Source organism: Scyliorhinus torazame, chromosome 6, assembly GCF_047496885.1.
Source record: "Scyliorhinus torazame isolate Kashiwa2021f chromosome 6, sScyTor2.1, whole genome shotgun sequence".
Lineage (NCBI taxonomy): Eukaryota > Metazoa > Chordata > Chondrichthyes > Carcharhiniformes > Scyliorhinidae > Scyliorhinus > Scyliorhinus torazame.
Window position 1 is genome coordinate 73,638,812 of NC_092712.1, and position 24,670 is coordinate 73,663,481.

The window sequence follows — 24,670 nt, forward strand, 5'->3', positions numbered from 1 at the left end:
CAATTGCACTTTTCAGATGTAAGTGGATCTCATGCGTAAAGTAAAATTAAGCTGACACCAATCTAATGATGCCTGTCTGATATAATCATGGAGTCGAGAACCAGCTTTATCGAATTATTTGTATGATTTCTAACTGTAGGTGAGAGTTTTATTTATCGAAGAGATACCTCCCAAGTCCAGAAGCAAGTTCTGGATAGATTTGTTCTTTTAAAACCTGCTTAAAACACAATAGAGTGCAGCTTTCTACATATCTCTGTACAATGAAAGGTTGTAGAATTAGGACATTGTTCCAAAGATTTTCCTGTTGATTTCTTAATGCTGATGTCTTGGAACTAGGTGGGCTTGCCAACCAGCCAGTATCCTTTTTTCGTGTAGTGTAAATTATTGTTTGAAATTTGGTAGTCTTGTGTTTGTTCTGATGAGTTTGTGACAAAAAGCTTCAGCAGCATGTATCTCTGTTCAGCGATATTAAAGAAAGTCCTATCCCAACTGTGAAATAAGAGCAAGTTTTGCTTTTCTAAAAGTGTCATCACCTCTCTGTTTAAATGTCAACCCATGAACAGTCCATCATTACTTGTTCAGTTCCTGTCATTTTTACTGAGTTTGTGATGTACAATTGAGGTTGCAAGTTGTTTGCTTAATTTATTTAACATGTGATTACTCAACCTGAGGATGTTGAAGAAAAATTTGTCATTTGATAAAAATAAAATTAGCCAAGAGCAGTTGCATAATTACATTTGTGTAACATCACCTGAATGACCCTGTGCATCACTGCCCTCTTATTAAATTTGCCCTGTCCCATTATCATTCTGATGAGCTCTTTCCTTTCTCTGACAGACAGATAAAGAAGCCTTTGCACACATTTATTAAAAGTCCTGGGGCAGCTTTGTGGCAGCATTCCCTATAGACCCGAAGCACTTTGCAGCGAAATGGCACCATATCAGGTTTGACGAGCGATTTTCCTCTGAACACGCCCCCAATTTCAGCTATATGATGCGGTAGGGCAGTGACTTGGAAGCCAAGTGTTTCCCCCACAAGGAGGAAGAAACTAAGGAAGTTTTGAAACCCTGTTACGCTTTTGCTCATTTTTCAACAGCTGCCTTATGGAACTGCATTACTAAGAGCCTCGGAGCAATGCATCTGTTGGTGCAGATGGGGTGTGGCATGGAAGACGAGAAGAGAGCTCATAATAAGGATGCAATGATTAAATCTCTTTCAGTGACATCTGTGACAGATATTGGCTGTCTTCCGGCACCGCCGACGGTGCACATATTCAATGGGGCCGGGTTGACAACGGTGGATCAGATCATCCCGCTGCCGGCCAATGACAGGCCGCCTCCCGACAGACTGCGTGAAAAGTCCCACCCATTGACTGTTTAGCGATAGAATCCACTTCAGGAAGGCTCAGTTTTTCCCTCGTGCCTCTCAGCTAAACATTTCTCCCCTGGACTCCCTCAAATCACAAAGCAATAAATGGTACATCAACCAGGAGCTTTTGAACTTTGCATTGAATTGTCTTTATCCTTAGCATCAGTTAACTTGGAGGAATTTATTTCAAAAATATCCTGGAGCCCAGAGCTGCTTTGAGTTGTTGTGTGCTGGGTCATGTAGCCGTACGATTCCCCCCCCCCCCCCCCCAACTTTAATGTAAAATACATTTGGTAAATTTTTTAAAAGGAGGAAGGAAGAGAAAAGACAAGCTAATGTTCTTGTTACGTTGTTTTGACAGTAATAGAAACAAGCTGTTTTGATTTTAAATTGCACAGGAAATTGCTCAGTAATGACTGATAACAGTGGAAAAACTGTTACAGCCAGAAGAGGTTAACTATTTTTGCTACTTAAGTATTACTCCAAACATTCGGTGCTACTATGAAAATGTTTTGTTGCTTTTACTTTTTGACAGTGGACCATAATGCTGTTTTATGTGGTTGCTATGTCTGTTACATTCTGCTGCTTTTCCATGTTTCTCATTGGGCAATCACGGAGAGATAGCATACTATGATTTTATCTTTTATACCAAATTATTTCAAACTCTCTCTTTGCTGACAGTTTTATATTGTGTCCTTCAGTTCATAAAGCGCAGTTCAAGCCCCAGAGGAGTGATGGGAAGTTCCTTCATGTTGCATCGCTTTGGTTTTATGCTAAGGTGTAACGTCTGCCAGAAGAACGTAAATTTCACAGAAAGCTCTAGGGCAGTCTCTAAAGTTTAAAAGGGTGCTTCAGTTGAATGATTGCTGATTGCCATTTTGTTAACTTCAACACCAGAGATTGGAACTTTGCACGTGCTTTGCCTGACTTAGAGCACTTTACAGGCTGGCTTTACCTCTCTTTAAGCAGGTAGCAGCCTCGCGTTGGAACCTATGGTATAAAAGCGCTTATCAGCTGTTCAAAATGCTGATTTTCGTTCTCAACGCTATAATACTTTCACATTATCTATGTCAGCTGAATTTATGTAATTAGCTGCTCTGTTCTTTTCAGTCATATCAACTCAAATTTAATAACATTTAAAATTAACCAAACTGACCCTTTTAAGGGTCCTCTGAAGCCATTTCCTGTTTGATGAGATTGTAATTTATGATGGCTTACATTCAGTCCAGTTTGGCAAAATAACATGGGCGACGGTTTCATTCAAGCTCCTATTAGACAGGATACATAGTGAAGCAGTCAATCAGCTTGCAATCTAAACAAGCTCTTAATGCAGTGTGTTGTGAAACTCAGTGAATGGTTTGAGATATTCAGTCTCAATACAGTGCCAGTGATTGTCTCCATCGAAATCTCACTCTCTTTTTTTGCTGACGGTTGACACTTTGTAACATGTTTTTTGAAACGATGCAACTGGCCAGTTTTGATCAGTTCCACCTACGAATGAAAGTTAATTACCTGGAGACACATCATGTGCAGTTAGCAAAATAAAATGTTAATACAAACTTATGCACCTCATCTTTTGATAATACTTAGAAAACCAAATTAAATCTTGATAGTAAACGCCAAACAAACTTCTGTAAATTGCAAGCCCATATTGCATTTGTCTGTGTATGGGAGAAAATTATTTTGTGAGGCAGAACTGTAGTGGCAGTACGATAGTGTGGTAATTAAGTTACTGCACTAATAATACAGGGAATGGAAGTTCAAATTCCAAATTGACATTTAAAAATTGAATCCCAAAATAAAATCCAGGGTTTTGGTAAATGTTTTAAATTTGTTTGTCAGATATGGGCATTGCTGGCAAAGCCAAATTTTGATGCCCATCTCTAATTGTGCTTGAGTCGGTGGATGAGTTGCATTCTTGAACAAATGTAGTCCATGTGGTATAGGTACACGCATAGAGCTGTTCGGGAGGCAGTTCCAGGACATTGACCCAGCAACAGTGAAGGAATGGTGATATATTGCCAAGGCAGGATGGTGAGTGGCTTGGAGGGGAACCTCCAGGTGTTGATGTTCCTCTGCCGCCCTTGTCCTTCCAGCTGGTCATGATTGTAGGTTTGGAATGTGTTGTCGAAGGAGGCTTGGTGAGCTTCCTACAGTGCATATTGTTAATGGTACACATTGCTGCTACTGTGTGTCGTTGGTGGAGGGAGTGAATGTTTGTGAATGGGGTGCTGATAAAATGGGCTACTTTGCTCTGGATGGCGCCACGGTGGAGTGTTGTTGGCGATGCACTCATCCAGGCAAGTGGGAAGTATTCTATCAAATTCCTAGCTTGTGTTTTTTGGGTGCTGGACAGGCTGCGGGAGGTGGGAGGTGAGGCACTTGCTACAGGATTCCTAGCCTCTTACCTCTTGTAGCCACAACAGTGAACATGGTATATCTTGCTCTGCGCGATTTCTCGTTTTTTTTTTGTTATTGGGGGGTTATTGTTTGTAAGGGAGAAAAATTGTGTTAAAAAACTTTAATAAATATATTTTTTTAAAAAAACAACCGTGAACATGGAGCTGTCAGATTGCCATTAAAACACAGCTGGTTCACTAGTATCCTCTAAGGAAGGAAACATGTGGTCCTTTTTCAGTGTATGTGAATCGAAATTCACTCTAATGTGACTGCCTGCTGAACTGGCCTGACAAACCACTCATTTGTAACAAGTAATTACAGTAAGTTCCCATTCGAAGCTGCCCCTTTTTAAGTCAGTTCACTTTAACATCGGTTAATTAACATGTGTTCACATTTATTGTCTGGGGTTCCATTTTTGTGTCTGGTGTGAAGCAAGGTCACGTGACCCGGTTATGCCATTTTGCTCCCACTCCCTGGCCCTTCCAGTTGCTGCAGATCTGCCCTCTTCATGACCCTTCTACTCACAGCTGACCTTCCCTCACTCCGACCATCTTGTCCACTGCCTCTCCAGCTTGCTCTTCCCTCTGCTAGTCCTCCTGCCTTTCACTGCTCTACTCTCGAGTTTGTGGGAGGGTTGGTGAGCAGGAGAGGCTGGAGGGTTCATAAGAATGATCCCTGGAATGACGAGCTTGTCATCTGAGGAGCGGTTCAGGACACTATCTGTACTTGTTGGAGTTCAGACAGATGAGGCGGGATCTTATTGAAACTTACAGGATACTGCAAAGCCTGGATAGAGTGGACATGGTGAGGATGTTTCCACTTCAGGAAAAACTAGAACCCGAGGGCACAGCCTCCATCTGAGGGGACGATCCTTTAAAACTGAGATGAGGAATTTCTTCAGTCAGTGGTGAATCTGTGGAACTCTTTGCCGCAGAAGGCTGTGGAGGCCAAATCACTAAGTGTCTTTAAGACCGAGGTAGACAGGTTTTTGATTAATAAGGGGATCCGAGGTTATGGGGAGAAGGCAGGAGAATGGGGATGAGAAAAACATCAGCCATGATTGAATGGTGGAGCAGACTTAATGGACTGAGTTGCATAATTCTGCTCCTATGTCTTGCGGTCTTATCGGTTGGGTAGCAGAAGTGGTGGGAAGCTGGAGGGTCAGTGGAAGCAAGAGAGGCAGCGAGCTGGAGATAAGTTGAAAGAGTTGACATGTTTCTTCTATATTTTTAAATTAATTATTAAAAAATTTATTATATTTTAAAAGTTATTTCATTGGCGAGAATAAGAATTTAGCCATGTAAATTACTTCAACTTACAGGGTGGGTATAATGTTGTAATGGTTTTCTGAGGGGAAAACAGGACCAAACTACAGCTTTTACTACACGGTTTGTGTGGGGCAATCCGATTTACTTTTGCTTCATATAAAGTTTTATTTTTCAGGAATGTAAGTAGAATGATAAGTGAGATATTACTGTATGCGGCAATGAATCACAAAGATAATCCTCTGTCGGGCAACTAGAGATGGGCAATAAATGCTGGTCTTGCCAGGGGCCACATCCCAAGAATATGTTTTTAAAAACGTAATTTTGAGAAACTGTGGTGCAATGTCAGTGATTTCAGAATTCACTTAAAAATCTTGGCTTAAAAAATAGTTTAAACGATCTCCTTTTTTTTCTTTGTTCAGTTATTCACTTTACCTGTTTAATAACTTTCTTTGTAACCCTAATAACTCAAGCTACTGTTTGAGCACTAAAGGCAGCAGATGATTTTAAATGGTGCCCAATAGTGTAAGCTGCCTATGTGAATCTGGGTAACTGCATTAGTCATCTGTGATTTACAGTCTAACCCAGGAACAGGAATTGCAAAATGTAATTTAGCTTTGAGACTGGAATTAATGTTTTCCAATGTGGGTAGAAGCCTGCGTAAGATTTATTAGTCCCACTGCTGGAGGTTTTGATAAACGTAATAGGCACTTATGAATGATAGACTGTGGAGAATAGCAGGAAAGGAAACTGAAGTAAGGGTCTCCTCAGAAGGATACTACAGCCTTTACTTGACATGCATGTGCAGTTTTATTCCTGCGAGCACTCTCTGGCAGCAATGAGAACCCAGCAATGCAGCTGTTGGTATTGAGCAAGTTTTTGGAACTATTGATGTAGGTAATAAATTTGTGATCTGTCAGGCTGAATATCCAGTTGAAAATAGAAATTATTTCTGTTTTGTTGCTTTCAGCAAAAAGCCTCTTTTAAATTATTTTATTAAAGTAATTGTTAAAAAATGTAGACCAGCTTTATTCTGGGAATAATTGTCTGCTGACGATTAATTTTCTGTGAAGAAGTCGACGAACGGTTGCCACCTCCGGGTGAACCTAAACAGTGACCCTCTCAAGGCAAACCTAATTTTCTCCATACTGAGAAAGCTAGCCATGTCCGATAGCCAGGTCTCCGACTTCGGGGGCCTTGAGTCCCTCCAAGCTAAGAGTGTCCGTCACCGGGCTACCAGGGAAGCAAAGGCCAGAACGTCTGCCTCTTTCGCCTCCTGGATTCCCGGGTCTTCTGACACCCCGAAAATCGCCACCTCTGGACTCAGCGCCACCCTTGTTTTTAACACCGTGGACATGACATCCGCAAACCCCTGCCAAAATCCCCTAAGCTTTGGACATGTCCAAAACATGTGGACATGGCTAGCTGGTCCTCTGGCACATTATGTGCACCTGTCCTCCACCCCAAAGAATCTGCTCATCTGGACCACTGTCATGGGCTGGTTTAGCACACTGGGCTAAATCGCTGGCTTTTAAAGCCGACCAAGGCAGGCCAGCAGCATGGCTCAATTCCCGTACCAGCCTCCCCGAACAGGCGCCGGAATGTGGCGACTAGGGGCTTTTCACAGTAACTTCATTGAATCCTACTCGTGACAATAAGCGATTTTCATTCATTTAATTTCATGTGAGCTCGGTGCACAACCTTAAATTGTATCAGGCTGAGCCTGGCACATGTTGCGGACGCGTTGACTCTACTCAACGCATCCGCCCATAGACCATCCTCTATCTCACCTCCCAGCTCCTCCTCCCACTTGCGCTTCAGCTCCTCAGTCTGCGTCTCCTCCGACCCCATAAGCCCTTTATAGATGTCCGAGACGCTCCCCTCCCCTACCCACCCTCTGGAAATTACCCTGTCCTGAATCCCCCTTAGCGGTAGGAGCGGGAAGGTTGACACCTGTTTACGAAGGAAGTCCTGCACCTGCAGATACCTGAATTTGTTTCCCCTCGCCAACCCAAACTTTTCCTCCAACGCACTCATACTATGAAAGCTCTCCTCTATGAACACATCCCCCATCCACTCAATCCCCACTCTCCGCCATAACCGGAACCTCCCATCCATACTCCCCGGGGTAAACCAATGATTATCACAAATTGGAGCACAGACCGATGCTCCCATTGCTCCCACATGCCGCCTCCACTGGCCCCAAACTCTCAGGGCCGCCACCACCACGGGGCTGGTGGAGTACTGCGCCGGTGGGAGCGGCAGAGGCGCAGTTACCAACACCACAGACTGGTGCCCTTACAAGAAGAAGCCTCCATACGCAGCCACGCCGACCCCTCCCCCACCACCCACTGCCTGATCATGGCTATATTAGCTGCCCAGTAATAGTTGCTAAAATTTGGCAGCACCAGCCCGCCCTCTCCCCGACTCCGCTCAAGCATTACCTTCCTTACCCGCGGGGTCTTGCCCGCCCAGACGATGCCCGTGATCACCCTGTTGACCCGCTTAAAAAAGGACCGCGGAATAAAAATAGGGAGACATTGAAATACAAATAGGAACCTCGGGAGGACCGTCATTTTCACCGTTTGCACCCTCCCAGCCAGAGACAACGGGAGCGCGTCCCATCTCTGAAAATCGTCCTTCATTTGGTCCACTAGCCGGGCCAGATTCAATTTATGCAGCCGGTCCCATTCCCGCGCCACTTGGATGCCCAAGTACCTAAAACTACCCCCCCACTGACCTAAACGGAAGCTCTCCCAGTCGTCCCTCCTGTCCCCTCGCCTGAACCACAAACATCTCACTCTTTTCCATATTTAGCTTATACCCCGAAAACGGGCCAAATTCCCCTAAAATCTTCATGATTTCTTCCATCCCCTCTACTGGGTCCGAAACTTAGAGAGGCAGATCATCCGCATAGAGTGAGACCCTCTGCTCCTCCACCCCCCCCCCCCCCCTTCAGCCCCTCGAAGCTCTCAGAGCAATTGCCAACGGCTCTATAGCCAGCGCAAACAGCAGTGGGGAGAGGGGGCATCCCTGTCTCGTCCCCCGGTGCAGTCTAAAATAGTCCGAAGTTGTCCTGTTTGTCCGTACACTTGTCACAGGAGCCTGATACAGCAACCTGACCCAGTCCAATAAAGTCCCGCCCGAATCCGAACCGTCCCAGTACCTCCCACAGATAATCCCATTCTACCCGATCAAAAGCCTTTTCTGCATCCATTGCGATCAATACCTCAATCTCCCTACCTTCCGGGGGCATCATGATCACATTTAGCAGCCTTCTTACGTTGGCCACCAATTGCATACCCTTAACAAACCCCGTCTGGTCCTCCCCAATAATGTCTGGCACACAATCCTCAATCCCGGAGGACACGATTTTGGCCAGCAACTTGGCATCCACATTCAGCAGGGAGATCGGCTTGTAGGACCTACACAGCTCCGGGTTCTTGTCCCGCTTAAGAATCAGTGAAATCATAGCCTGTGACATCGTCGGGGGCAGCACCTGTCTTTCCCGTGCCTCATTGAACATCCTCAACAACACCGGCCCCAATATCCCCGAGAACCTTTTATAAAACTCCACTGGGTACCCGTCCGGACCCGGGGCCTTACCCGCCTGCATGGCCTTCAAGCCCTCCACTATCTCACCCAGCCCAATTGAGGCTCCCAGCCCTTCTACCCGCTACCCGTACACCGTGGGGAAATTCAGCCCCTCCTAGAAGCGCCTCATCCCCTCCGGCCGCGTAGGAGGTTCCGACCTGTACAGCCTGCTGTAGAAATCCCTAAGCACCTTACTCACCCCTCCCGAATCACCAACCAGGTTCCCCTCACCGTCCTTCACTTGCCCCATCTCCCTAGCTGCATCCCTCTTCCCTGTCAACCTTCTCCCTATGAGCCCGGATCGAGATCAGCTCCCCCCTTACCACAGCCTTCAGCGCTTCCCAAACCACCGCTGCCGAAGTTTCCCCCGTGTCATTGACCTGCAGGTAGCTCTGAATACATTTCCTCAGCCTCTCGCGCACCCCTTCATCCGCCAAAAGTCCCACATCCAACCTCCAGTGCGGGCGCTGGTTAACGTCTCTGCTAACCTGCAGGTCTACCCAGTGCGGAGCATAGTCTGAGATTGTAATCGCCGAGTACCCAGTGTCCACCACCCCAGCCAGAAAGGCCCTGCTCAAAATAAAGAAATCAATCTGGGAGTACACTTTATGCACGTGTGAGTAGAAGGAGAACTCCTTCACCCTCGGCTGTCCAAATCTCCATGGATCCACCCCCCCATCAGCTCCATGAACCCTCTTAGTTCCTTTGTCATTGCTGGCACCCTGACCGTTTTCGAGCTTGACCGGTCTAAGCCAGGGTCCATAAACTGTATTGAAGTCCCCTCCCATGACCAACCTGTGCGAGTCCAAGTCCGGTATCTTTCCCAGCATCCTCTTTATAAACTCCACATCATCCCAATTTGGCACATACACATTCACCAGTACCACCTGCACCCCCTCCAGTTTCCCACTGGCCATAATGTACTACTTCCCACGTCCGAGACTATTCTACCCACCTCAGACACCACCCGCTTATTGATCAGGATCGCAACCCCTCTAGTCTTTGAATCCAGTCCCGAGTGAAAGACCTGGCTGACCCAGCCTTTCCTCAGTCTAACCTGGCTCGTTGCCTTAAGGTGCGTCTCCTGCAACATTGCCACATCCGCCTTCAATCCCCTAAGATGCGCGAACACACGTGCCCTTTTGACCGGTCCACTTAACCCTCGAACATTCCACGTGATCAGCCTAGTTGGGGGGCTCATTGCCCCCCCACTTCACCGATCAGTCATTCCCTTTTTTAGGCCCGCTTCCAGCCCGTGATCCACGCCTCGACCGGTCCATCCCCAGGCAGCCCCTGCCCCCTACCTCCTCTCTTTCCCTCAGCCCAAGTCCCTCCCTCATCAGCAGAACATTTCCCCCCCCCTCCCCCACCCGAGCAACAACACCCTGTAACCCAATCCCTTTCCTAAACCAAACATATGCACACCCCCACTGTGCTTCCAAGAGCTCTAGCTTGGTGGCCCCCAATCCCACCGATTGTTTCCCCCCCACTTTTTTTTACAAAAACAGAGAAACAAAACAGAGAAAACAAAAACACGAACGTTGCAGCCAAGTTCAAAAGTTCTCAGTTCTTCGCCAGCCCTTTCTTTCTTGCAAAGTCCAAAGCGTCCTCAGGCGACTCGAAGTAAAAGTGCTGATCCCATGTGTGACCCAGAGACAGGCTGGGTATAACAGTCCAAACGTCACCTTTTTCGTGAAAAGGATCGCCCTGATCTGATTGAAGCCTGCCCTCCTCCTGGCCACCTCTACACTCCGGTCTTGGTAATCCCGCAGGATGCTATTGTCCCACTTACAGCTCCGTGTCTGCTTGGCCCACTGCAGAGTACGCTCCTTATCCGAGAACCTGTGCAATCTCACCACCATAGCTCTCGGGGGGGGGGGGGGGGGTCTCCCATTCACGGCTTCTTCGCAAGTGCTCTGTGAGCCCTATCCACCTCCAAGAGCCGGGAGAATGCCCCATCCCCCAACAGCTTCACAAACATGCCTGCGACATATGCCCCAGCGTCCATTCCGTCGGACCCCTCCGGGAGCCCGACAATTCTTAGGTTCTGCCAGCGGGTCCTATTCTCTAGGTCCTCCACCTTCTCCAGAAGCTTCTTTTGCTGGTCCCTCAGCATCCCCACCTCCAGCTCCACCTCAGTCTGATGTTCCTCCTGTTCAGCCAGCACCTTCTCCACCTCCTGGATCGCCCGATGACTTGCAGCAGCTGCTCCATAGACTGCTGGGTCGACAAGCCAGAGGTTTGCCCCTCCGCCATGCTGTCTCCTGTTGCAACTACAGCCCAAGTCTTCGCTATCTTTTTGTTTCTGCCCTTACGCACACTTCTAGTCCTTTTCTCCATGCACCGAAGTGGGAATTCAGTAGAGAATTGCCACTAACATCCGTTCTACAATTCAAGTCCGTTAAAACATCGGGGGAAAAGGTCCAAAAGTCTGACCAGAGCAGGAGCCACCAAATGTGCGACGTACTCCTTCATAGCCGCCACCGGAAGTCTATTCTGGGATTATTTCACCTTGTCGGCACTAGAAACTGATTATATATTGTTTATGTGTGTGTGTATATATATATAATATATATTATCATTCTCTCTCTCTCTAGTTATTTATATATATATATATATATATATTTATGTTATATTTATTTATATTTTGTGTGTGTGTATATATAATGGGCCTTTTAGTATACAAAATTTATCCTTTTGTAAATCAACATTGCTAGGACTCAATGGCACTTTTACAGATGCACCATATAAAGCATCCTATCTATTGCATCACAGGCTGGTTTGGCAACTGCCTGGCCCAATCAGTAAGAAACTACAGAAAGTCGTCAACACAGCCCAGTCCATCACGTGAACGATCCCAACTCCCATCCATGGAAAAGTGCGCAGCATAATCAAAGTTCCCTCCCACCTGGGTTATTCTCTCCAACCTCTCCATCGGGCAGGAGATACACTGAACTGATCTCTTCGCATATCTTCTCTGCTGGGTAGTACTACACTCCGTATGCTTCACCTGATGCCTGTGTCCATGTATTTACATTGTGTATTTATGTATGTCCTATATTTTTTCATGTATGGAACCATCTGTCTGGACTATACGCAGAAGAATACTTTTCACTGTACCTCATTACATGTAATAATAATCTAATCATCTTTATTAGTGTCACAATTAGACTTGCATTAACACTGCAATGAAGTTACTGTGAAAAGCCCCAAGTCGCCACATTCTGACGACTGTTCGGGTACATTGAGGGAGAATTCAGAATTCAGTTACCAAACCGTCTTTTGGGACTTGTGGGAGGAAACCGGAGCACCTGGAGGAAACCCACGTAGACATGTGTGAGAACGTGCAGACTCCGCACAGACAGTGACCCAAGCTGGAAATCGAACCTGGGACCCTGGTGCTGTGAAGCAACAGTGCTAACCACTGTGCTACCATGACAATAGATCAAATCGAAATCCAACCGCTGAATCAGTAATGCACAGTTAGCTGTTGAGATCTTGCTCAAGTTCCAGCCGCGATCTCCATGGATAGCAATCAAAGATCCATACATACATTGAGAGCAAACATCGCTGTTCTGGCACGAACCCCCTGGGGCAACCATTTATTTGTCTCCTGTAATGGTTTGCTTCTTGGATCCCCTCAGTGACTCAAAAGTGTTGGGTCAGCTTTGGTACCAGAAACTGGGATGCTGCGTGCCCCATAATTTGTCATGATAACCTCGTCTGAAGATAGAAATATGACTAAGCAAATCGAAGGTTTGCAACATATTACTTGGCAGGTCTGTTCTTATGCCATTCTTTGGTATGGTATTACAATATGTAAACCACATCAGCCAAAGTTGTTCACGTGCAATTGTGTAATGATTCTGTGAAATGCCACATATTTTCATTGCCAAATTAGCTGTAAGCTTCCTACTTTCCTTTGAATTGAAGTTGTGCATTCTCTCCCCCCCCCCCCCCCCCCCCCCACCACCAGTATTGTGCTGTTTCTGGGTTCCAATACTACCATTGAAAGAGCGTGTCCCAGTAATTTGTGTTGAGCATGCTAAGATCTGTGTTGCTGCAGGAGTGGAATTTTACAAGTTCACATCTGGGAAGTCCTTTCTTCCAAAGAACACAGGAGCTGCTCGTGCCCAGAATACCAAATTGATGATCGTTTCCTACTTTTTTTGCAGGAAAGCTCTCAAAATGAATTTGGCTGTTGAGCTAAGCAATGACTAACTCCATTTCTTGCTGAGTGCAGATCAGCTGCCATCTGGAGATGGAAGGGATGATAAGATCTGTCCCAGGCTGAAAGACTGCAGCCTGACATGTACTAGACAAGATGATGTGGCTCTTCCAAGATCATTTTTCATGCAATATGTGGCTTTATCCAATTACATTTACTTATGCTCTTTAGAAATATGGTTCTGAAAAGCAATTGGTCTTGAGAATGGGACATGTAAAATGATTACATTTCTTGCTGCATTCATTCTTTTCATAACTAAAGTAAATAGAGATCATTGCTTAGCTACCTCGAGGCAGTTAAAAATGATTATCAAGCCATTCTTCAGCTTTTCAATTTGGAGACGAGGGTATTTGTAGCAGAAATATAGTTTACCATAATGATCTGACAGAAGTAAACCTATTAAAGTAACAAAAAGAATAAGATGCCGTGCTGAACGAAGGTACTTGAACATAAGTTATAATAAGTTTCATTTTAAAAAGCTCCACTCTAAATTAATCCTGCCTTTGTGCCGAAAGGTCTTTGTGCAAGCATTATTTTGTGTTCGCACAGGTTTGTGTGGGAATGTTTGAGTAGCTCGTGAAATGTGTTCTTGTGACTGCACTGTGCTCTGAACAGACTTGACATTAGAATTGGGGTATAATTGCTCCCATCAATTCAATGTGAGAATTTGTTTCCCTTCAGTCCGGATGAAATGACCAATCGAACACCAAGTCACTTCAACGTACGTTTATTCACGGCCGGGGCTGCACCACCGTATTTCGGGGAGGTACAGTAGCAAGCCAAAATTAATACATCAACAGTAGCTTATATACAATATATGACACTGTTCCTTTTCTGAGGACGGCCCCCTTAGAGGAGGCCTAAATTACGGCATTCTGTTGCTCTCAGCTAAGTTATAATTATCTTTAGAATTAGGAACCATTCCCAAGGCTGTATCTTGTTATTGCAAACTGTGTAGTGCAAAAGCAGAAGTGATTCATCTCGAAAGTTGCGTATATCGTTACAAAGCCTTGACATTCCAGTTTACACAAAGCTCTATTTGACATTCCATTTTCCATCAAGCTTTATTCTATCTTGAGCCAAACTCTCATTCCCCCTTTTATCATTTCATAACTTCTAATCCATAGCCACTTGTCTCAGTCTCTCCCATTCTATCTGCACTTCTATCATTTTCTTACGTTCCTCTACACCTTCCATTAGCTCTTCAAGGCTCACTTCATGTTGCTGTATTAACTGTTGGGAAATTACTGCTGCACCGACACTTTTACACAAGCATTTCATTAGGAAGCTAAGCATGATTATTACAAGTATTACAACTACCAGGATTATTAATCCATGCACTAGGCTAAGACCCCCATGATCCGGCAAACAACCAATCTAGCCACCCATCTCTTGATGTTTCATGCAGTTTCTTAACCTCTTTGCGGATATGATCCATGAGGTGGGTGATGTTCTCCGTACTATCGGGGATGTAGGTGTACATTCTGAACCGATCACGGCACATGTCCCACCTTTGTTTGCAAGGAGGTAATTGAGGGACATTCGGTTTTGTAGGGCTTCGGTTCTTATTGCCACCATTTCATTATTTATCTCAGTCAATGCTTCAGTGGTGTCGTTTGCTACCTCATCCAGGATTTTTGCTACTTTCCGTATTTCCTTTATTGCAAGAGCTACCCCGATAGGGGGGAGCAGGATCCCAAAGCATCGCTGCGTTTCGGTTATTGCTCTCTTTTGTCGCTTCATCATTTGGTAATGGTCGCCTAAATTGGCGAGGTGGTGTATAAAGGGGACTACATACCCCAGATAACAGGATCCCGTCCAATTCTCTGGCAGCCAGGGATATGCCTTGTGGCCACAAATAAAGTACGTCCCATTGTATGAAGTGAGTTTGTCCACGTCAAACCCTTCAGCCATCAGGGAGTACATGAAGGTACCTGTCCCAAGAGCGAATGGGACGTCCAGTGTACACCCATAAAACTGAGGAGACGTATATACGGGATAGACCTTGGATATGTTGGCCACTACAAATTTGTGCTTGCATCGACTAGCACCTACGAATATCCCTTTAACCACATTCCTTCCTAAACATATTGTTCCCAGTGGTCTTCCCATGTTGGTGGTATTAGTGAGGGTAAGAAACGGAGGCTGGTGGGATCTGTTATAACTTGGTTGGTACCACATCTCTAAGGTGTTCATTGGATAGCCCCCCTCTTTCCAAGGTCTTGGGGATATGGGGAGAAACAATAAACTAGAAGCTGCCCCGCCGTCTGGGTGTCTTACCATAGATGCAATTCTTATTGTCCTAGGGGATTGACGAGTACCATTCTGGTAAATATACCATTCTACTGTTTCTGACAGGTTAAGCGGAACAGGTCTGAGGGGGATCCCTCCCTTAACATGGGTCGGGATATGTGTACATACCCAGCAACCAGAAACATTCATATCCTTTGCGTACACATATGACATATACAGATACGTGTTTACATGTAATTCCCTTTTTTTCCACATCCTTGCCCTCCCTTGGACAACGCATCCCAAGGGTAAAGTCTTATTTTTGTTTCTGCAGCTATAGTCCCATTTACAGTTGACCCAATGACAGGGTAGGTTGCCCTTAGTCACTCCACTGATGAGTATGGTCCGATTGCATCGTTGTACATAGGCCGAACATCCGTCCGCAGGGGGTCGTGTTCCAAGATCCTTCTCCTGAGCATTGACTGGTGCATTGTAAGGTGTCACCTCGACAGAGATGATGAGTCCATCTTCCCTTGGGGCCACAGGTTCTTCACTTGGCCTCTCCTCCCGTTTCCAAAAGTCCAAAAGTTACGATAATAAGTGCGGTCTTCATCCTTTAAGTGATGCCGGAGTTATTCCCTAGGGCTCGAAACAGAGGGTTATTCTCTATTGCATTTTCACAACCTTACAATGGTGGATGTGGATCCAGGCATTTCTGCCTTCCACTTTTACAGCAGTGGGAGTAGTGAGTAGGACCTGGTGTGGTCCTTCCCATCGGGGTTCTAATCCTTTCCTAACCCAATTATGAATCAGAACATACTCCCTCGGATTAATAGTGACAGAACTGGACAAGGGAGGTATCTCCTCAAGCAGCTCGTACCTGTGAATGGAGGTCTTTTAGTACTTTGGTCAAGGCTATCACATAGTTGGCCATTTCAGTGGTCATAAGGTGAAACTGTACTTCCTTAGGTCTCCCTTGATCCCAAAGAGTACGCAAGGGTCTTCCGTATAAAATTTCGGCGGGACTCAGTCGTGTCTTTCCAGCTGGGGTTGTACGTATTTGGAAGAGGGCAATAGGCAATAATTTGAGCCAAGTGGCTCCAGTCTCTGCCTGTAGTTTTGCCAGTTTAGTTTTTGATGTCTGATTAGCCCTTTCTACCATTCCCGCTGCTTGGGGTCGGTATGCGCAATGTAATTGTTGTTTTATTCCCGGCTGAGCACAAAATTCCTTATTGATCTGTCCCACAAAATGAGGTCCATTATCAGAACTTAATCGATATGGAGTCCCAAATCTAGGAACAATTTCTTGCATCAAAACTTTTACTACCGTGGAAGCTTTGTTATCTACAGTGGGGTAAGCTTCTATCCATTTACTAAATACATCAACAATAACTAATACATGTTTATAACATTGACATCTTTTCAGCTCAATGTAGTCCATTTGGAGGGTTTCAAAAGGACCCTCCGGTAGCGGGGTTTTACCCATTTCACAGGGGATTGCTTTTCCAGGATTATACTGCTGACATACTAGGCAACGACTGCTAATGTTTTGTGCTATGTCCTGCAGTCTTGGATGCCACCAAGTCTTGAGCAATACATCACCCGTAGCTCGCGCACCACAATGAGTTGCAAAGTGAACACATTCGGTGACCCAGGCTGCTAATGCATCGGGCGTACAAGTTTGCCCTGCCGGGGTGACCCACAATTTGTTTACAGGATCATAACAACATCCCAATTCTTCCCATAGTCTTTTTATACAGGCAGGAGAATCCTCCTGTAACTGAATGACATCAGTGATGGTCGGCATTGGCTTTTCAGAGGGAGACTGACCCTTAGAGCTTTTAGTCTGGCTCATCATTTTTGGTACCACCATGTCTTTTAAGCGAGAAGCCTCTTTGTCTTGGTGGCCCGCCTGCCGATTACCCGCGTCCACCGGGCTTTTGCCTGTCGTATGGGCAGCGCACTTTATTACGGCTATTTGTTTAGGGAGCTTTAAGGCCTGTAGTAATTGTGTAACTAACTGTTTGTGGGATATCTGAGTGCCTGCAGATGTAAGAAATCCCCTGTTCTTCCATAATTGACCGACGTCGTGTGTGACTCCAAATGCGTATCTGGAGTCTGTGTAAATGTTTATTTTCTTATTCTCTCCTCATGCGCACGCTCGGATAAGTGCAAATAGCTCGGCTTGTTGGGCGGAGAATGGCGTTTCAAATGCTGCTGCTTCCAGAGTTTAGCCCTGCTGATTAACTATGGCGTACCCTGATAATCTATCCCCCCTTTCGCCGACGGAAGCACTGCCGTCGGTCAAAACAGTTAAGTCTGCATCGGGCAGGGGAGTATCAGTGAGATCATCTCGCACGGAGGCTTCCTCTCTGAGGAGCGTCAGGCAATTGTGGCCCGGCTGTGAACATTCCGAGAGTGGTTCGGAGAGAAAACTTGCTGGATTGATGGTGGTGCAGTGGCGAAATTGGAGCCTGGGATTATTCAGGAGATAAATCTCATATTTGTTCCGCCGAGCCATGGTTAAATGTTGGGTTTGGAGCTGGCCGAGCAGGGCTGTGACAGAGTGGGAACTGTAAAGCACAATGTCCTGCTGGAGGGTAAGGTTAGCCGCCTTCTGGAGGCTGTTGTAAATAGAAGCAAGGATCTGAGTGCAGGCGGGGTGGCGGTGGTGGAGGAGCAGTTGGCTGCCCCCGATATTGCCAATTTTCAGGGTCATCGTCATCGTCTCCCTCGGTCAAGGCAAGGGCCGGCCATTCGACTGCATTGTCCTGGTTTAGGGGTCGGGGGCTCGAGAGACTTGGGTCTCTTATGGTGGGCACATTCCTTTCTCAAAACCTCCGCAGTCTTAACAATTCCCCCTTCTGTTAATTCAGTGCCCAACTTTAAGTGATTATTTACTTTTTTGTTTCTGCTAAGCTGCCACAACAGCAAAGGTGCTGGAATTTATTCTTGAATCCATCACATTACACTGATGGTTAGGAGCTAACTAATTGCTGCAGAAATTGTTTCTCCCTATTATGGCTGTGAGCAGTTAGCCATCAGCCTGCAACAGTTGGCTGGTTCTGATAGCATAAACCCTGAGAGCGAGGCTCCCGCATACAATGAACATCAAGATAATCATGCATACTTTAATGCCTTTCAAGAAGGTAATCTTCATGTTTTAATAGGAGATGCGCAGAGAGTTACTGTGGATCTGAGAGCAGCAGATTGTTAATTCTTGAGCTCAGGATGATCTCTGCTCTTGTGAATTAGTGTTTCCCAGAGACGCTGCAGCTTGAAAGTTCCAGCTGATTCCCTGGGTAAAACAGAGGCAGGTGTGTTATTGAAGCATACAAATCAGGAAGGTCCACGGTAGAATCAACTTTTCATCATGGTCAGGAGGTCATGACTTTGAGCTCCATGCCAGGACTAGGGGTTCCTATTGGAGTGTAGTAGGATCTGAGTGATTGCTGCGTCATCCAGGGTCCTTCAGGTGAGACGTTGGTGCAGGTATCATCAGTGTATTAAAGATCACATTACCCTTCATGGCACAGAAGAGTGCTGTACTGTGCCCGTGCCATTATTCCTGTCTCAGTCTGCATTATGTTTAGGAGCAGGAAAGAGGAAAATGGGGAGAAAATTTGATAAGGAATGTTAATTATACATATACATTGCACATACAATGTACATTGTGTATGTGACTTGCATATGATGATGTAATGGGATATGGATGTTGTTCCATGCTAATCCGGATGTACTTGCCAAGTACAACTGTCTTTTACTCTGCTTTGGAATACATAGTACAATAATTCAATTTTTCATTTATGGTTATCAAATAAATGTCGTCAAGATAACAATGAAGATCTTAGTGTATATAGCCTTGCACAGTTGTTATTTTGATATCAACAACAAGAAAATGCATTTATATAGCACCTTCAATGGAGTAACACTGTCCAAAGCATGTCATGGGAGCATTAGCAAACAAAATTTGACCTGTGCCACATAATGGTATTTAACCAAAAGCTTGGAAAAAGGGATAGGTTTAAGGAGGTAAGCAGGGTAGAGAGTTGATGAAGTTCAGAGAGGGAATTTCAGAGCCAGGGCCCAGGGAACAAGAACAAAGAAAGAACAAAGAAAATTACAGCACAGGAACAGGCCCTTCGGCCCTCCCAGCCTGCGCCGATCCAGATCCTTTATCTTAACCTGTCTTCTATTTTCCAAGTATCTACTTCCCTCTGTTCCCCGCCCGTTCATATATCTGTCTAGATGCATCTTAAATGATGCTATTGTGCCCGCCTCTAGCACCTCTGCTGGCAAAGTGTTCCAGGCACCCACCCTCTGCGTAAAAAACTTTCCACGCACATCTCCCTTAAACTTTCCCCCTCTCACCTTGAAATCGTGACCCCTTGTAATTGACACCCCCACTCTTGGAAAAAGCTTGTTGCTATCCACCCTGTCCATACCTCTCATAATTTTGTAGACCTCAATCAGGTCCCCCCTCAACTTCCATCTTTGCAACGAAAACAATCCTAATCTACACAACCTTTCTTCATAGCTAGCACCCTCCATACCAGGCAACATCCTGGTGAACCTCCTCTGCACCCTCTCTAAAGCATCTACATCCTTCTGGTAATGTGGCGACCAGAACTGCACGCAGTATTCCAAATGTTGGCTAACCAAAGTCCTAAGCAACTGTAACATGACCTGCTGACTCTTGTACTCAATACCCCGTCCGATGAAGGCAAGCATGCTGTATGCCTTCTTGACCACTCTATCGACCTGCGTTGCCACCTTCAGGGTACAATGGACCTGAACTCCCAGATCTCTCTGCACATAAATTTTCCCCAGGACTCTTCCATTGACCGTATAGTCCGCTCTTGAATTAGATCTTCCAAAATGCATCACCTCGCATTTGCCTGGATTGAACTCCATCTGCCATTTCTCTGCCCAACTCTTCAATCTATCTATATTTTGCTGTATTCTCTGACAGTCCTCCTCGCTATCTACAACTCCACCAATCTTAGTATCATCTGCAAACTTGCTAATCAGACCACCTATACCTTCGTCCAGATCATTTATGTATATCACAAACAGTGGTCCGAGCACGGATCCGTGTGGAACACCACTAGTCACCTTTCTCCATTTTGAGACACTCCCTTCCACCACTACTCTCTGTCTCCTGTTGCCCAGCCAGTTCTTTATCCATCTAGCTAGTACACCCTGAACCCCATACGACTTCACTTATTCCATCAACCTGCCATGGGAAGCTTTATCAAGCGCTTTACTGAAGTCCATTTTTTTTTTAAAATTTAGAGTACCCAATTCATTTGTTCCAATTAAGGGGCAATTTAGCATGTTCAATCCACCTACCCTGCACATCTTTGAGTTGTGGGGGCGAAACCCACGCAAACACTGGGAGAATGTGCAAACTCCACACGGACAGTGAACCTGAGCCGGGATCGAACCTGGGACCTCGGCGCCATGAGGCCGCAGTGCTACCCCCCTGCGCCACCGTGCTGCCCCTTACTGAAGTCCATGTATATGACATCTACAGCCCTTCCCTCATCAATTAACTTTGTTAATTAACTTATTCCATCAACCCGCCATGGGAAACTTTATCAAGGTGAAGGCATGACCGCCAATGTTGAAATATTTAAAATCAAGCATGTCGAAGAGGAGATTACAAGATAAGGATGGATAAGGTCATGGAGTAATTTGAAAACCAGCATGAGAATCTTAAAATCAAGGCATTAGTTAACCACTGTAGGTCTGAGGGTACAAGTCTGATGGCTGAATGAGAATTGGTGTGAATCAGGGTACAGGCAGTCGCGTTTTGGATAATGTCATGTTTTTGAAGGCTTGGAGATGGGAGCTGGCCAGGAGTGCGTTGTTATAGTCCAGTCTTATCAGAAGCAAAAGCATGGTTGAGGGTGTCAGTAACAGATGAACTGAGGCAGGGCACACTTGAATGATATTACAGAGGTGGAAGTGAGTGACCTTAGTGGTTGAAAACTCATCTCGGGGTCAAGTACAACATCAAGATTGCGAACAGTCTGTTTCAACCTCAATGTTGCCAAGGAGAGAGATCGAGTAGGTGACTAGGGGCACAATTTGTGGATAGGGACCAGGTACTGTGGCTCTGCTCATCCCAATGTGGGTTGGCAGAAATGTCTGCTTATCTAGTATTTATTGTCGGACAAAGCAGTCTGACAATTTCGGGACCGTGGAGGGATCCAGAGAATTAGTGGCGAGGTCTCGCTGGATGTCGGTGTACGGGCAGAGTTTTGACATTGTGTTTTCAGATGAAGTTGTCATAAGACCATAAGACATAGGAGCAGAATTACGCCACTCAGCCCATCGCGTCTGCTCCGCCATTCAATCATGGCTGATATTTTTCTCATCCCCATTCTCCGGCCTTCTCCCCATAACCCCTGATCCCCTCATTAATCAAGAACGTATCTATCTCTGTCTTAAAGACACTCAGTGATTTGGCCTCCACAGACTTCTGCGGCAAAGAGTTCCACAGATTCACCACCCTCTGGCTGAAGAAATTCCTCCTCATCTCTGTTTTAAAGGATGGTCCCTTTAGCCTGAGATTGTGTCCTCTGGTTCTAGTTGTTCCTACAAGTGGAAACACCCTTTCCACGTCATGAAGGTGGGATATCGATTTCTTATCATGTGGATGAGAAATAGGAGCCAACCTTGAACAGATCATTTCAGGGCACCTGAGGCAGTGGTGTGGGGATGGGAATAGAAGCCGTCATTGGTTACTTTTCTGATTTATGACTGCAAGAATGGAACAATTGAGTGCGATCCCATTATCCAACCGGACAATGGAGGAGAGGCATTATAAATTTTCACTGGTGAGCTACCTGATAAATCAACTCTACACTGTGATGGGTAATATTAATAAAGTACCCCACCGAACCACACTTCTCCTCATCTTACTGCTGATCTACAGGTAAATGTACTTCAGCTATTGCAGATTGTCCTGGTTTTAGTTCTTCAATTAAAAGCCATTAATGGTGTCAGATTGTGTGAAAGATCTTTAATTTGTAAATGTTGAAATTTGGCAATCATCTTTGTATTGATTTTATATGGATACAGCAAATTTGCTTCACTGATTATAATTGGCTGGTGACGTTTGACGATTGGGAGTAATGTTACATGGTTGTCTTGACAATTTAGACTGCTTCTGAACACAGGTGGTTTGCACGATTGATGCATGTAGTCGGCATGCTTACTTCTAAGACTTCTTCCTCTCCCTTTTACCCCTTGATTAGTTGGGTTGTTAGATACTACTTGATTATACAGAACCTGACAAGCATCTATTAATATTGATCAGTAACTGCAGATCGCAGTCTATCCCTTGTCTGTATTATCATATCTATCAGGTGTTGGCTGCTTTATATTACCTTCAGCAAGTGTAATTTTTGATTGGTAAGGAAAAACTTTATATCACTGATATTACTGATGACTGCTCAAACTAATTCTAGCTCACTCTCTCTCTCTCTCTCTCTCTCTGCACAAGTATTTGCAAATATAAAGAATCTTATCACGTCTCTCCACTTGAGTTCTTTCACAAATCTATTTAAAGTGATTTAAAGCAAAAGAAGAAAATGTGATGTGAAAAGATAACTCTTTCACACAACGAGTGGTTCAGGACTGGAATGCACTGTCTGGAAGTGCGATGAAGCTAGGTTCAACTGAGGCATTCAAGAATGCATGATATTGTTACTATTCAAGTAATCATGTGCAGGGGTACGGGGAAAGGACAGGGGAATAGCACAAAGTCATGATGCTCATTCAGAGAGCTGGTGCAGACACGATGGGCCAAATGGCCGCTTCCTGCACCATGATTCTGTAAATTTAAAGTGCATTGACACCTGTAGACAAATGTGACAGCCATTTTGCTCACAAGAGGATTCACATTCAATAATAAAATGAATAGCCAGTTAATCTGTTTTTTTTGTGTTGGTTGAGGGAACATTCCATTCCGTTCTTAAAATTCCATGGGGATGTTTACATTCATCTAAATACCAGAACAGGCAGTCAGAGCTTTGTTTTACCGTTAATATTCACCGGAGCTGTAGGGTGGCATGGTAGCACAGTGGTTAGCACAGTTGCTTTACACCACCAGGGTCCCAGGTTTGATTCTCGCTTGGGCCACTGTCTGTGCGGAGTCTGCACGTTCTGCCCGTGTCTGCATGGGTTTCCTCCGGGAGCTCCGGTTTCCTCCCACAGGTCCCGAAAGACGTGCTTGTTAGGTGATTTGCACATTCTGAATTCTCCCTCTGTGTACCCGAACAGGCGACTAGGGGACTTTCACAGCAACTTTATTGCAGTGTCACTGTGAGCACTGAGCCTACTCGTGACACTAATAAAGATTTTTATTATTGAAACTGGAAGCCAGATTTTATTTACCTGTCTTATCTGCAAGACAATGTAACACACATTTGGCGCTACAGTGGAATACTACACAGCTAAACCCAATCAGCAAAAATGAAAGCATCCCGAGTTGGACAGAAAATGCGCGCTAAGAAATGTAGCATTTTGTGTGTGAAGACTATGATGCCCTTTTCCAGCCGTTTGTTTTGCAAAATTGTATTTAATAAATTCTACAATTTCAGCTTTTAGTCTTGTTAAACAAGTTGTCCAGCAATCCTTAAGTTTGGTATGGAATAGTTCATGCATTCTGTACGTTTTAAATGCAATCATGTCAAATTATTCATCACATGAAGTTGAAGGCCAATTTTAAGAGCTCTTTAGAAGCTGATTGCAACATTAACTTCAGGGCAGAGTATTCATGTATTGAATTTGCTGCAATTTTATTCTTTTCTGATTAAGTGTTGTAAAAATGCTGACTTGGCTGCAGCAATTATTATCTGTGTACAATGCAGATACAATTCCAGTGGAATCTGTTTAGCGATCAATTTGGCCAGTAGCCCAAATGATTAGTTTAATGGACTGATCATTACAATGGATTCTCAATGTTACTGTGGTTTAGCTGTTTAAAGTGCCGATTAGCACTGATCGACATTGCGATTAGCATGGCAGTTTGAGATTAAGTCAATGCAGACAAAAATATTTGCTGATATCAATGGTTGAATTGATATTTAAATCACTGATAGAGGAGGGAGAGCAGCTAATTAATGCGCGGTTTAATGTGACCATCAGTACTGAGCAAGCCTACTCCTTGGCATGATCGGAAAATGGGAAACATCAGAAGATGGCAAAAAAAACCATAGGATTATAGAACATACAGTACAAAAGGAGGCCATTCGGCCCATCGAGTTCGACCCTCTTAAGCCCTCACTTCCACCCTATCCCCGTAACCCAATAACCCCTCCTAAACTTTTTTTTTGGCCACTAAGGGCAATTTATCATGGCCAATCCACCTAACCTGCACGTCTTTGGACTGTGGGAGGAAACCGGAGCACCCGGAGGAAACCCATGCAGACATGGGGAGAACATGCAGACTCCGCACAGACAGTGACCCAGTGGGGAATCGAACCTGGGACCCTGGTACTGTGAAGCCACAGTGCTAGCCACTTGTGCTACCGTGCTTCCCCAGCAAGTGAATTCTCATCAGTGCAGACTT

The 24,670-nt window shown here is 45.1% G+C and overlaps 1 protein-coding gene and 1 long non-coding RNA gene across 7 annotated transcripts in view; one reads left to right on the plus strand and one right to left on the minus strand.

The window, feature by feature from the left end:
• The window catches only part of pard3aa (par-3 family cell polarity regulator alpha, a), a 1,126,646-nt gene that overhangs the window by 299,206 nt on the left and 802,770 nt on the right, over positions 1–24,670 (plus strand). The gene's annotated exons all lie outside the window — the stretch shown is intronic.
• The window catches only part of LOC140424844 (uncharacterized), a 75,086-nt gene continuing 64,002 nt past the window's right edge, over positions 13,587–24,670 (minus strand). The window contains exons 2-3 of the long non-coding RNA XR_011947708.1: positions 18,218–18,385; positions 13,587–15,732 (exon numbers count right to left, since the gene is read on the minus strand). This is a non-coding gene — a long non-coding RNA (uncharacterized lncRNA). The remainder of the gene's footprint in view (positions 15,733–18,217; positions 18,386–24,670) is intronic.